The sequence below is a fragment of the Orycteropus afer genome, unplaced genomic scaffold (assembly GCF_000298275.1).
Source record: "Orycteropus afer afer isolate SDZICR_OR568_19922 unplaced genomic scaffold, OryAfe1.0 scaffold00038, whole genome shotgun sequence".
NCBI lineage: Eukaryota > Metazoa > Chordata > Mammalia > Tubulidentata > Orycteropodidae > Orycteropus > Orycteropus afer.
This window is the reverse complement of record NW_006921625.1, coordinates 113,318-126,476: the sequence shown is the minus strand read 5'-3', so window position 1 is coordinate 126,476 and position 13,159 is coordinate 113,318. Positions and strand designations below refer to the sequence as shown.

The following is a 13,159-nucleotide window of genomic DNA, read 5'->3' as shown; positions in this document are numbered from 1 at the left end:
GTGCTTGAGCCCATCATTGCAGCCACTGTGTCAATTCATCTTGTTGAAGGTCTTCCCGTTTTTTGCTGATCCTCCACTTTACCAAGCATGACATCCTTCTCCAGGGACTGGTTCCTTCAGACAACATGACCAACATAGGTGAGAGAAAGTCCAACCCTTCTTGTTTCTAAGGAGAATTGGGGGCCATTCTCATCTAACCCTGCATGGGTGGGGTCCAAAGGACTATAGCTCCAGGAGGTGAGGCCCTGGAGGAAGGTAACTTCCCTCAGGGCTGGGCCAGGTCAAGTGTCTTTGAGACCTCCTGCATATACTGTCCTTGAGGGACCCAAAGGTAGAGCAGGGTCTGGTTACCTCAAAAGAGAACCCTTGAAGGGCTTTCCAGAGCAGTGTCTGTCCCCAGGGCACATGGAGGCCCAGCTGGTGGGCGGGGAGCACCCCTACTCCAGGGTCCTGGAGGTGCAGTGTGGCCTGACCTAGGGCACCGTCTGTGATGCTGACCTGCATCTGCCCATGGCACATGTGGTCTGCAGGGAGCTGCAGTGTGGCTTGGCTGTCTCCATGCCTGGGGCACACACTTTGGTCAGGGTTCTGGGCCCATGTGGACTGAGGCCTTCCACTGAGTGGGCAATGAGTCCCTGCTGTTCAACTGCCCACAGAGGCCTGGGTGCCCCAAGCCCTGCGACCACAGCAGTGACTTGGGACTCAGGTGCTCAGGGGACAGTAAGCCATCACTGTCCCGGGTGGCAGGGGGAGGGTCTGAGCTGGGTGGGGCAAGGTCATCGGACACAGGGGCTCTGAGGTCAACTGTGCTCTGTGATGATGGTGGGCCCTCACAGTGGAGAGGAGAGAGCTCAGGTTCCTGGGCCCTTCCCTTCCTGTGATCCCTGGACCAGAGTTGGGACCTGAACCAAGGATGCATGCTCCCTCAGCCACACCTGACTCCTGGGACAGCCGGCCCTCCTCCCTTCTGTTTCTTTCTCCCCATTTGTTTTTCGCCTCACTTGTGCCTTGTCTGTGGAGTGGCCCACTCCTCCCAGACAGTCTCAGGGCTGGGGCCAGGAGGTCAGCCCCTCCTGCACCAGGCCTGTTGGGTGTGGAGGAAGTCCTGCCTCCAGGAGGGGTGGCAGTCCATTCTTAGGGCTTATCCAGTGAGGAGAGGCCAGACCATCTGTGTCCTCCAGCTCAGGAACCAGCAGATACTCCCCCCACTCCCCCAAGATGCACTCTTGGTTTGACTGCTGCTGTGTTTTGTTTGGTAAAATTCATATAACATAAAGTTTGTCCGCTTAAACTTTTCAGTGGCTCAATTCAGCAGCCTTCTGGACATTCCCCACGCCATACAGCTACTGCCATGCTCATCCCAGAGCATTCTAGCACCCAGAAGGAGACCCATACCCATGAGCAGTCACCTCCCCTGGCTCCTTCCCCAGCCCCTTGGCCACCATTGATCTGCTTCTGTCTCCATGCATTTCCCTCTACAGGGTATGTCACACAAAGAAGATAATACAACGTGTGAGCTTTCATGGCTAGCTGCTTCTGCTCAGCCTGGCATTTCCAGGGTTCATGTGAGTTGTGGTATGTGTCCGTTATTCTCTGCCTTTTTTTGTGGCTGAATAATGCTTCATTGCATGGACATGCTACATTTTGTTCCTCCCGTTTCAGCTATATACGTTTGGGTTGTTTCCACCTTTCAGCTTTTGTGAGTTACTACTACTATGAACACTCATGTCCAAGTTTTAAAAACGTCTTTTATTGAGGTGAAATTCACAAAGTATACAAGGAACTATTTTAAAGTGTGACTATCACAGTCACGTGATACTCAGTGCGTTCACAGTGTTGTGCAGCCACCACGTCTCCTAGCTTCAGACTCTCCATCCCAGAGCACACTTGGATCCCTTAAGTAATCACTTCCTGTTGTCCTTTCCCCAACCTCCTGGCAACTACTAATCTGCTTTCTGTCTCCACAGATTTGCCTATCCTGGACGTTTTTAGACAGGAATCACGCAGCATGCAGCCTTCTGTGTCTGCTTTCTTTCATTTAGTGTAATGTTTTTGAGGATCATCCAAGCTGCAGCATCTCTGAGGACTTCATGCTTTTCATAAGTGATAGTGTTTTGCTTTGAGTAGATAGTCACTTATCCATTCATTAGTTGATGAACTTTTGGGTTGTCTCCTCCATTTGGCTATTATGAGCAATGCTGCTGTGAACACTAGGGCACAGATTTCCTGTGTGTGGACATAGGTTTTAATTTCTCTTGGCTATTTACTTAGAAGTGGAATTACTGGGCCATATGACAATTCTATACTTAACTTTTAAAGAGCCAACAGCCTGTTTTCCCAGGAGCTATACCATTTGACCTTCTCAGCCGCAGTGGATGAGAGTTCCTGTTCCTCCATCTCTTTACCAACACTTACTGTTTTCCATCTTTTGTGTTATAGTCATCTTAGTGGATGTGACGTGGTATCTCGCTGTGATTTTGATTTGTATTTCCCTGTGGTAGTTAAGGTTATGTGTCAAGTTGGCTGGACCTGGTTTCGAGTGACTGGGCAGCTGGATGTAGTTATTTCCATGGTGAGTGTGGTGGTTAAGTTTGTGTGTCAACTTGGCTGGGCCATGGTTTTGAATGGCTAGGCAGCTGGATATTGTTGTTCCCTATGATGAGATTGGTAATCAACTCCATGGTGGAATCTACTAAGAGCAGCTGAGTAGCTGCCTTAGGGATGTGGTCTGCTTGTTGTATATAAGGAAAAGCCTTGGAGAGTCATCTCTAGCTTATGGCATGCTTGAACCGCGCATGTAGCTGTGTCGTTGTTCAGCAACCTGCCATGCTCTTCCAACCTTGGGACTTCCAATGAACTTGAATTAATGGCCTACCATGAGGTTTGGTAACATCAGGACTATGCCTTTTTACTTGTCAACCTTGGGCTTGTTGGCTTCAGCAGCCAATAGCTGTCTGAGTGAAGAAAAGCCTCTAGATCCAGTGGGCTGGGAGCAAGAGGCAGAGCTGCAGCCCAAGGCTGAGGGGCTTACACCCAGCCCCTAGAGCCTGGCACTTTGAACTTGGACTTAAAGCCTCCAAACTGTAAGAAAATAAACTCCTGTTTGTTCAAGCCATCCCATTTGTGGTATATTCTGTTAGAGTGGCACTAGGTAACTGAAACAGTGAGATTGGTTATCAACTCCATGGTGGAATCTGCCATGAGTAGCTGCTTTAGGGATGTGGTCTTCTGGTTTATGAGGAGAAGCTTTGGGAATGGCACACTTGAATCCTGCATTTAGCCAAGTCGTTAGCAGCAGCCTGCCATGCTGTCTGCTGAGCTTGGGACTCTTAATGGACTTGAATAAGTGGCCTGCTATGTTGTTTGGTAATATTGGGACTGTAAAAATACTTGTTGACCTTGGGTTTGTCAGCCTTAGCAGCCAGCAGCTGCCTGAGTGAAGAAAACCTCCAGCTTCAAGAGCAAGAGGCAGAGATGAAGCCCAAGGTTAAGGGGTTTTTACCCAGCCCCTAGAGCCTGGCACTTAGAACTCAGACTTCTAGCCTCCAAAACTCTAAGAGAATAAACTCCTATTTGTTAAAGCCATCCCATTTGTGGTATTTTCTGTTAGAGCAGCACAAAGTAAGCAAAACATTCCCTAATGAGTAATGATGTTGAACATGTTTTCATGTGTTTGTTGGCCATTTATGTGTCTTTTTTGAAAATATGTTCATTGAAATCTTTTGCCTAATTTTAAATGGCAGTCTTTGTTTTGTATTGTTGAGTAGTAAGCACTCTTTATATATTCAGATTGTTGTTGCTGTTATTGGCTGCCACTGAGTTGGCCCCCAAGTCATGGCAGCTCAGTACACAATGGGCTGATTTTTGGGAGCAGATCACCAGACCTTTCTAGTCTGTCTTAATCTGGAAGCCCCACTGAAATCTGTTCTGCATCATAGTAAAGTGCCAGCCTTCACTGACAGATAAGTGATAGCTGCCCATTCAGGTGCATTTGCCAGGAACTGAGCCTGCTCCCCTTCATGGAACATGAGATTCTGCTACAGAACTACCACTCCCCCCACACTCAGGATCCTAGATCCTGATCATATAGATGATTTGCAACTTGTTCTCCCATTTTGTGGGATGTCTTCTCATTTTCTTGATGGCATTCTTTGATACACAGAGGTTTTTAATTTTGATGAAGTCTAATTGATCCATTTGTTCTTTGATTGCTTGTGAGTTAGGTATCGTATCTAAGTATCCTAGGTCATGGAAATTTACCTCTGTATTTTCCTCCAAGTGTTTGAATTTTAGTCCTTACATTAAGGTAATTGGTGCATTTTTAGATAATTTTTGTATATGGTGTGAGGTAAGGGTTCAACTTCATTATTTTGCATATAGCTACTCAGTTGTCCTAGCATTATTTGTTGAAGATACTATTCTTTCCTCATATAAAGTCTTGGTATCCTTGTCAAAAATCAACCAGCCACATATTTATGGGTCTATTGATGAACTCTCAGTTTGATTCCACTGATCCATTGTCTATCCTTATACTAGTATCACTGTTTTGATCACTGTAGGTTCATAGTAAGTTTTGAATATTGGAATGGCAGGTCCTCCAACTATGTTCTTTCTTTACAAGACTGTTTTGGCTACTTGAATTCCATATGAATTTCAAGATCAGCTTTTCTATTTCTGTAAAATAACTGTTGGGATTTTTATAAGAATTGAATTTAATCTGTTGATCATTTTGCACCATGTTGCCATTTTAACAATATTTCTTCTTATCCATGAACACAGGATGCCTTTCCATGTATTTAGGTCTTTAATTTCTTTCAGGAAAAGTTTGTAGTTTTAAGTCTGAAAGTCATACACTTCATTGGTTAAATTTATTTCTAACTATCTTCTGCTTTTTGATACTAATGTAAATGGAACTTTTTAAAAACAACTTTATTTTTCATGTTATCATTGCGAATTATAGATATATGACAGATTTTATTTATTGATCTTGTATCCTGCAACTTTGGTGAATCATTTGTTAGAGCTGATAGATTTTTTTTTTTTTTTCATTTTGTTCTTTAGGATTTTTTCTGTGTAAGATCATGCCATTTGTGAAGAGATAACGCTACTTCTTCCATTACAATTTGAATGTCTTTTATTTCTTTTCCTTCTCTAATTGCTTTGGCTAGAACTCTGGTAGCATAGTGCCTAAGACACTTGACTGCTGACCAGAAGGCTGGTGGTTCAAACCCACCAGCCCCTCCTTGGAAGGAAGGTTGGGCAATTTACTTCCGTAGTGAAATCCAAGGAGGGGTCATTATGAGGCAGGTCCGACTCAATGGCAAATAACAACAACACAACAACAGAACTTCCAGTACAATATTGAATGGAAGTGGTGAAAGTGGACACCCTTGTCTTGTTCCTGATCTTAGAGAAAAAACTTACAGTTTCACCATTGAGTATGATGTCAGCTCTGTTTTTTTTTTTTTTTTTTATAAATGTCCTTTATCATGCTGAGGGATTTCCCATCTATTCTTAATTTTCTGAGTGTTTTTATCATTAAAATACAAAAAACAGAAAAAACAAACCTACTGCCATCAAGTCAATTATCATGAAAGTGTTTTGTTTTTGTTAGATACATTTTCTGCACCAATTGAGATGATCATGGTCTTTTTTTTTTTTCTTCCCCTTCCCCTAACCTTCATACTAGTAACTTGATATATATATTATAGATCTAATTTTGTCCCCCCAAAAAGGTATATTGAAATTCTCACCCCTGTACCTGTGAATGTAGTCCTGTTTAGAAATAGGATCTTTGAAGATGTTGTTAGATTAACATGAGGTCATACTGGATAGGGTGGGCCCTACCCCTCCATGACTGGTGCCCTTACAAAAGAGGAGAAGAGAGACAGAGACATGGAGACACAAGAAGAATGCCACATGGTTCTGCAGTCAAGGAACACCTGGAGCTAACAGAAACAGGAAACAGACATGGAACAGATCCTCACTCAAAGCCTCAGAAAGAATCAGTATGGCCAACACTCTGACCTCGGACTCCCAGCCTCCAGAACTATGGAACACTAAACTTCTGTTCTTGGAAGCCCTCTAGTTAGTGGTGTTTTACTATGGCAACATTAGGAAACTAATGCAGTGTGTCGCACTGATTGATTTTCTTATATTGAACCATCCCTTGCATTCCTGAGACAAATATCACTTGGTAATGTTGTATGGTCATTACTAAATATGCTATTGGATTCAGTTTGCTAGTATTTTCTTGAGAATTTTTGCATCTCTATTCATAAGAGGTATTGATGTGTAATTTTCTTTTCTTGTGATGTCTTTGTCTGGCTTTGATGTCAGGGCAATACTGGCCTCATAGAATGCATTAGGAAATGTTCCCTCCTTTTCTGCTTTTTTGGAAAATTTTGAGAAGGATTGGTATTAATTCTCCTTTAAATGTTTGGTAGAATTAACCCATGCATTATTCTGGTTCTGGATTTTTCTTTATTGTTTTTTGATTATTGATTCAATCTTTTCACTTGTTACAGGTTTGATAAGATTTTCTACTTCTTCTTGACTCAGTTTTGATAGTTTGTGTATTTATAGGAATTTGTCCATATCATCTAGGTTTTCTAATTTGTTGGCATACAATTATTCATACTAGCCTTATATCATTTGTCATATTTGTTTCTGTAAGAGCTATAGTAATATCCTCATAATTGTTTCTAGTTTAGTAATTTGAGTGTTCTCTCCTTGGGAGAAAGATATCATGGTAGGTAAAGTCAGCAAAAAAGGGGAGACCCTCAACACGATGGATTGACACAGTGGCTGCAGTGAGGGGCTCAAGCATGGCAATGACTCTGAGGAGGACACAGAACCAGACGGAAATTTTATCTGTTGTCCATAGGGTTGCTATGAGTTGAAAGTGACTCAGTGGCACCTAACAACACTCCGCCATTTTCATGATATCACTTCTCAATGCTATTTTCATTCTCTCAATCTGTCCATCCTATGTTAGGGTATGGGATGTGTTTAAGTGGGTTCACAATAAGGAGCAAGTGCAACAGTGCCTATGTGGTGAAAAATGAAATCTCACATACCACTTTGGCCCTCTAGAGTTCCAGCTGGTTAATGGTAGCAGTGGCTGTGCAGGACGAGTGGAGCTCTGGGGATATGGGGTCTCGGCACCCCTTTGTGCCACTCACTGGGACATAGAAGATGCCACTATCCTCTGCCACCAGCTCTACTGTGGCAAGGTGGCCACACCTAGAAGAGGCTATTTTTGGGGCAGGCAGAAGTCCTATCTGGCCTGATGTGTTTCATTATGTGGGGACAGAGCCCCATACGCTGAGCTGTCCAGTGGGCATCCTGGGAGGATCAGCCTGTGCCTTAGGAAATGTGGCTTTTGTCATCTTCTCAGGTTGGTGAAGGGCAAGGCATACAGTGTGTATGATGTGCAGTCAGGTGGAAATGGGGAGGCTCATGGGCTTGGCAACAGAGAGGTGTCTATTCCATGGTGGATACAGAGTAGGTCATATGTGAATAGAAAAATGGTTTCAAATCAGTGTTGGGATGAGAAGAACAATGTTGGATGATAGCCTGGTGAGGAGATGGGAGAGAAAGTGGAAGGGTGTTTCAGGATAGAAGAGAAGGAAAGAAATGAAGGGATGGCAGAGGGTCGGGGGGAAGGAGGGACAAGTGAGCCCAGGGATGGACAGGTTGCTGTGTGAAGGATTGCCAATTCTCCATCCAGATCCCTCATCTCTGAGAGCTGATGGCCCTTTCCATGTATCTGTCTTTCCCCAGGGCTCTCTCATGTCCTGTGGCTGAGGGATGGACAGAGTCACTGTGGTGGGCATGTGGAGGTGTCCCTGGATGGGGTTTGGGGCTGACTCTTGAATGATACCTGGGACTTACGGGGCGCCAGTGTGGTGTTCAGGTAGCTTCAGTGCAGAAGGGCTGAAAGAGCTTACAATGCCCCTGCCCCCAGCTGTGGCACTGTGCCAGTGGGGCTGACTCATGGATGCTGTCTGGGCACTGAGACCCACCTGACTCAGCGCAATGTGTTTGTGTCTCTGCTGGTGCCCACGGGGAGCCTGAGAGATGCCGGCGTCTGCTCTGGTGAATGGAGGTACCTATGGGGCTGCAGTCTCCCAGGGAGTTTCCAGGTGTGTGCGGCTTGTGGGTCTGGGAGCTACACTGGGCACATGGAAGTGTCACACGGTGGTGCGTGGGGCCCTGTGCATGACCACAGCTAGGACCTGCACTATGCCCACATGGTCTGCAGGCAGCTGGGCTGTGGCCAGGGCCTCTGCACCCTGAGGTCTGCTCACTTCTGGGCTGGGCCAGGCTTAGGTGCATCTGGCTGGATGACCTCCCCTGTGAAGGTGTGGAGTTGGCGCTGTGACAGTGCCCATTTGATGGCTGGGGCCAGCAGGACTGTGGGCACAAAGAGGACACTGGTGCCATCTGCTCAGGTGCACTCTTCCCATGCGTTGGTGCCCCATGCCGGACCGAAAAGCCAGCCTGCTGACCTCCCCCTGTCTTCAGAGTTCACAGATCTGAGGCCGCAGAACCACAGTGGGCCCTGCACTGGGCACCTGGAAGGATTCTACAATGGGACTAGGGGGAGTGTGTGCCAGACCCTGAGTGCTGCCTCCTTGGGGGTCCTGTGTGGCCCGCTGGGCTGCGGGTTCCATGGGCAGCTACAGGAGGGTGCAGGGACTAGACCGTCCCTTGAGGCCCTGTGGGTGTCCTCAGTGCAGTGCTGGGAACTACACGATGTGTCCTTGTGGCAGTGCCCGTTGGGCCCCTGGGAGCCTCATTCCTGCTCCAACAGCGAGGCAGCCTGGGTGATGTGTGTGGGTGAGCTTGGCCTGTGTGTATGTGTGTGTTGGTATGTGTGTGTGAGTAGGTGTGTGTGTATGTGTGTGTGTGCTGTGAGGGGCCAGAACGTGGGACACCGTGGTGTACCTGCTGCTGGGACAGCAGCTCAGGCAGGTTTTCCCTGGGGCTGAATATTCACTTCGTGCAAAGGAGCCCTGGGTGGGCTAGTTCCACAAAGAGGGCAAGCATATGTGGTGGACAGTTGGCCCTGAGGCTTCTGAGTGCCTGGACCTGACTGATGAGCCATCCAGGAGCACTGGGTGCAAGGGCATCCCTGAGGATATCCCTCAGGGATGCATCCCCAGAGGCACCAAAAATACTGTGAATGTCTCAACCTCCCACTATGTGTTGTTGTTGTTATTTGCCGTCGAGTCGGCCCCGACTCATAGCGACCCCTCCTTGGGTTCCTCGAGGCAGTATCACTACAGAAGTAGGATTGCCCAACCTTCCTTCCGAGGAGTGGCTGGTGGGTTTGAACTGCCAGCCTTCTGGTGAGCAGTCAAGTGCCTTAGGCACTATGCTACCAGAGCTCCTCCCACTATGTGAGAGAGGGGGTACTTTGTGAGCATCTCTTGGCTGAGAGTAGAGTTCTTTTTCCTGTGTTGCGTGTTTGGGTAGGAGGGAAAAGAGGCATAGAAATAAAAATGTTAAAAGTACTTTGCAGAAGTTTTAAGATGTTGGGCTTATAAATACACAGTGGGTTCTGTTTCCTCCACAGGAAGGTCAGGGATAGCTCTGGAGGCCCCTGGTGAGACCCCCAATTGCTCAGCTACTGAGCCTTGCACAGGTGTGTGTCCTATCCCCTCTTGGTCCCTCTGTCCAAATTGCCCAACACTTTCTGACCCCAGGGACACACACTGCTCAGATGGGCAGGGGAGAGTGAGCAGGTTGTTACTTAGGTGGCCAGGAGATGTGTCCCATGTTGTAATGTGTGGGTTTCCCCACCTTCCATTCTCCTGGGATAACCATCTTTGTTGGGATAAGGGTCTGGGAAGGCATAGTTTTTCTTTACCCCAACCCAAGTCTATTCCTGGGGTGTGGGGGTCACTTCTGTCAAAGGTAGAGTTGCAGCTTCTACTCTTCTGGACTTGCCTTAGACTCCAAAACATTTGTGTCTCATTCTCTGTGTGGAGAACAAACAGATGCCCCATTGGTGATGATAGCAAAAGTAGCACCCCTGGGTGGTTCTTACTGGCAAGTGTCTGAGTCAGTCATACTGGTGTGTCCACTTCTGTGACCTACACAGGAGCCTTTGAATTTGGGGTTGTGGTGGTCACCATTTCACAGACAAGGGGACTGTCTTTGAGATGGGGTCTTCATACTCCTACCAGCAGAGGAAGCCCAATTCTGGGGTGTTCTGCCCAGCAGAAGCCAGCAGACACCCCCAGCACTTCTGAAAGCAGATGCTCTCCCATGTGGGTATGGGTGTGAGTCCTGGAGGGCTGCTTTTCTGCTGAGGGTCCGCAGGTCCATTTGGCCTTGGCACACAGGCACCTTGCCCCCCACTGGCTCAGTTGTGACCTTCTCCCATGCAGAGCCTGGCCCAGGCCACCTTCCAGCCCCAGAGTCCTGCCTGCTGCTCAAGGTGGCCAGCACCGTCCTGAGGACCCTTCTTGGTCTTCTCCTTCTGAGCCTCTTGGTCCTCTTAATTCTGCTGTGAATCACATCAGCTAAGCAGAGGGGTATGTGCACCCCGCTATGGCCAATGTGGTGAAAATGGAGCCATGCACAGCTCTGACTGGTGTAGGGATCTGCGTAGATGGTGCTTAACTTACTGTGTCTTTTACTTGCCAAAGACAGTGACTTAGAAGTTTAAGTCAGCTTCGGGTCCCTGGACTTTGAGCTGAATCCCAGGAAGCCACGCCTGGGCACTATATTGGAGCTCACTGGGTGGAAGTGCCTAGATGTGGGATTGGTGACCAGAGTGGAGAGTACTCAAGGGCTCATCTCATTACCAACTCCTCCAGTCCCTGCCCAGAGCTCTCCCCCTGCTACCTGTTGGCCAAGTCATGACTCCTTATTTTCAGACAATGGTAATGGATTTTTCAAGCCGTCTGGATAGATTCCAGGTCCTCCTTTACCCAAGTGTCCTCCCATCCCCATCCCCTCCTCAGAGGTAGTCAGTGTTAGCAGTTGTGGTGTGAAACTGCCAGGAAGTTTCTCACACGTTTACAACAAATAGAAATGCACATAGAAACCTAGAGTTATATTTTGTGGAATAAAAAAATGTAAATTTTATCACATACAGTCCTATTCTACAACTAGTTTTCACCACCTGACAATGTTTTGGAGAGCTCTCTGTGTCAGAGGGAGAATTTTTTTTTTCCTTGTAACATTTAAAAATTGAGTTTAAAGTCCTTTATTTTAGATTTTCTACATATGTCATCACACCATCTGTGAACGTTCTTGTTGTTGTTATGTGCCATCGAGTCGGACCCGACTCAGCGACCCCTCCTTGGGTTTCTGAGGCAGTATCACTACGGAAGTAGATTGCCCCATCTTCCTTCCGAGGAGTGGCTGGTGGGATAGTGTCAGTTTTTTCTTTCTTTTCCAATCCTTATCCCTTTCATCTCCAGGAGTGTCAATCCAATGTTTACAGAGGCAGGATACAGTCCCATTCCTGACCTCACAGTGAAAGTACTCTATATTCCATTTCACTCTTAGGTATAATATGATTTTTATAGATGTGCTTTATCAGAATAAGGAAGATCCAATCTATTCTCAATTTGCTAAGTTTTTTTGTTTTTCTTTGAAATAAAATGCTCTGACTTTTATCAAATGCTCTTTTTTGCATCTATTAAGATGATGCATGATTCACCCCACTCCTTTTTTTTTTTGGTTAATATGGTGAAGTACATTGAGTTTCAAATGTTAAGCCAGCCTTGGGTAAAAGTAACTGAACTTTGTCCTAATGTACTTTTCTACTTACATATCACAGGAATCAATCTGGTAATATGGGGGGTGGTCAGTGTTTACCAGAGAGGTTGATGTTGATCTGCAATTTTTTTTTTTTTTGAAATATAATTTATGTATAGTGAAATACACAAAACTAAAGTGACATGGGTCAATGCATTTTTTGCAATTTTTTTTTTTTTTTGTAATATTTCTGTTTCATGCTTTAGTATGAGATTACTCAGGTCTCATAGAATGAGTTCTGAAATATTTAAAATATTTGGATAAGTTTATATAATTGCACTGTAATAAAGCTATTAAAAATAAAATGGGGAAAAATAAACAACCCAGCATATGAAAACTCTTTTGGTTCAAGTAACATTATATTAAAAGTGATACTTTTGACCTTAAATGCATATATTAAAAAAAGATGCTGAAAGTCAGTGATCTATGTAGACATCTCAAAAAGCTAGAAAATGAACCTTATTTGCAGACATTAGTACCACTTCTTCCTGAAAAGTTGGGAAGAATTCATCACTGAAGAGTAAAGCCATCTGAGCTGGGCTTTCCTTTCTGGGAGAATTTCTTTTTCCCCCTGGAGTCAATTGTTTCAAATTAGATAATTGGAGGCTTCAGGTTTTCCATCTCTTCTTGGATCTACTTTGTTAGGTTCTTTTTTCAATGAATGTATTCACTTTATCTAAAATTTCAAATTTGCTGGCCTAAAGTTGGTAATATACTCCTTATTTGCAGACATTTATAAAACAGGTAATATACTCCTGTTTTCTTTCAAAAAACCCATTGCCCTTGAATTGCTTCTAACCCCTGGTGATGCCACATGTGCCAGAGTGGATCTGTGCCCCAGACAGTTTTCCATGCTGTGATCTTCTGGAAGTAGGTTACCAAGGCTTTTGTGCAAGGCACCTCTGGGTGGACTTGAGTCACCAACTTTTGGTCAGCAGCTGAGCATGTTAACTGTCTCCACCACCCAGAGACTCCACTATCTTTTCAATGTTTGTGAAACCTGTCATTCTGTGCATTTTTCCATCCTTGTATAGGTCACCTGTGGCTTCTATCTACTGTTCCCAATTCCGTTGCTCTCCATTTGTTGTGGTTGTTGTTATGTACCATCATGTTGGACCCGACTCATAGTGACCCCTCCTTGGGTTTCGGAGGCGGTATCTCTATGGAAGTAGATTGCCCAACCTTTCTTCCAAGGAGTGGCTGGTGGGTTTGAACCTCCAGCCTCTGGTTAGCCATCAAGTGCCTTAGGCACTATGCTACCAGAGCTCACTGCTCTCCGTTTGGGCATCTCTTTAGTTGTGGAACATGTGTCCTTGGCTTTGGTGACCTTTCTTATTGAGCATCTATTTCATTTATTTCCCCTTTCATCCTTATACTT

The 13,159-nt window shown here is 45.6% G+C and overlaps 1 pseudogene; it reads left to right on the top strand.

Moving 5' to 3' along the window:
• The first annotated feature begins 203 nt into the window (after nucleotides 1-203).
• LOC103193605 lies at nucleotides 204-10,525 on the top strand (annotated as a pseudogene).
• The last annotated feature ends 2,634 nt before the right edge of the window (nucleotides 10,526-13,159 follow it).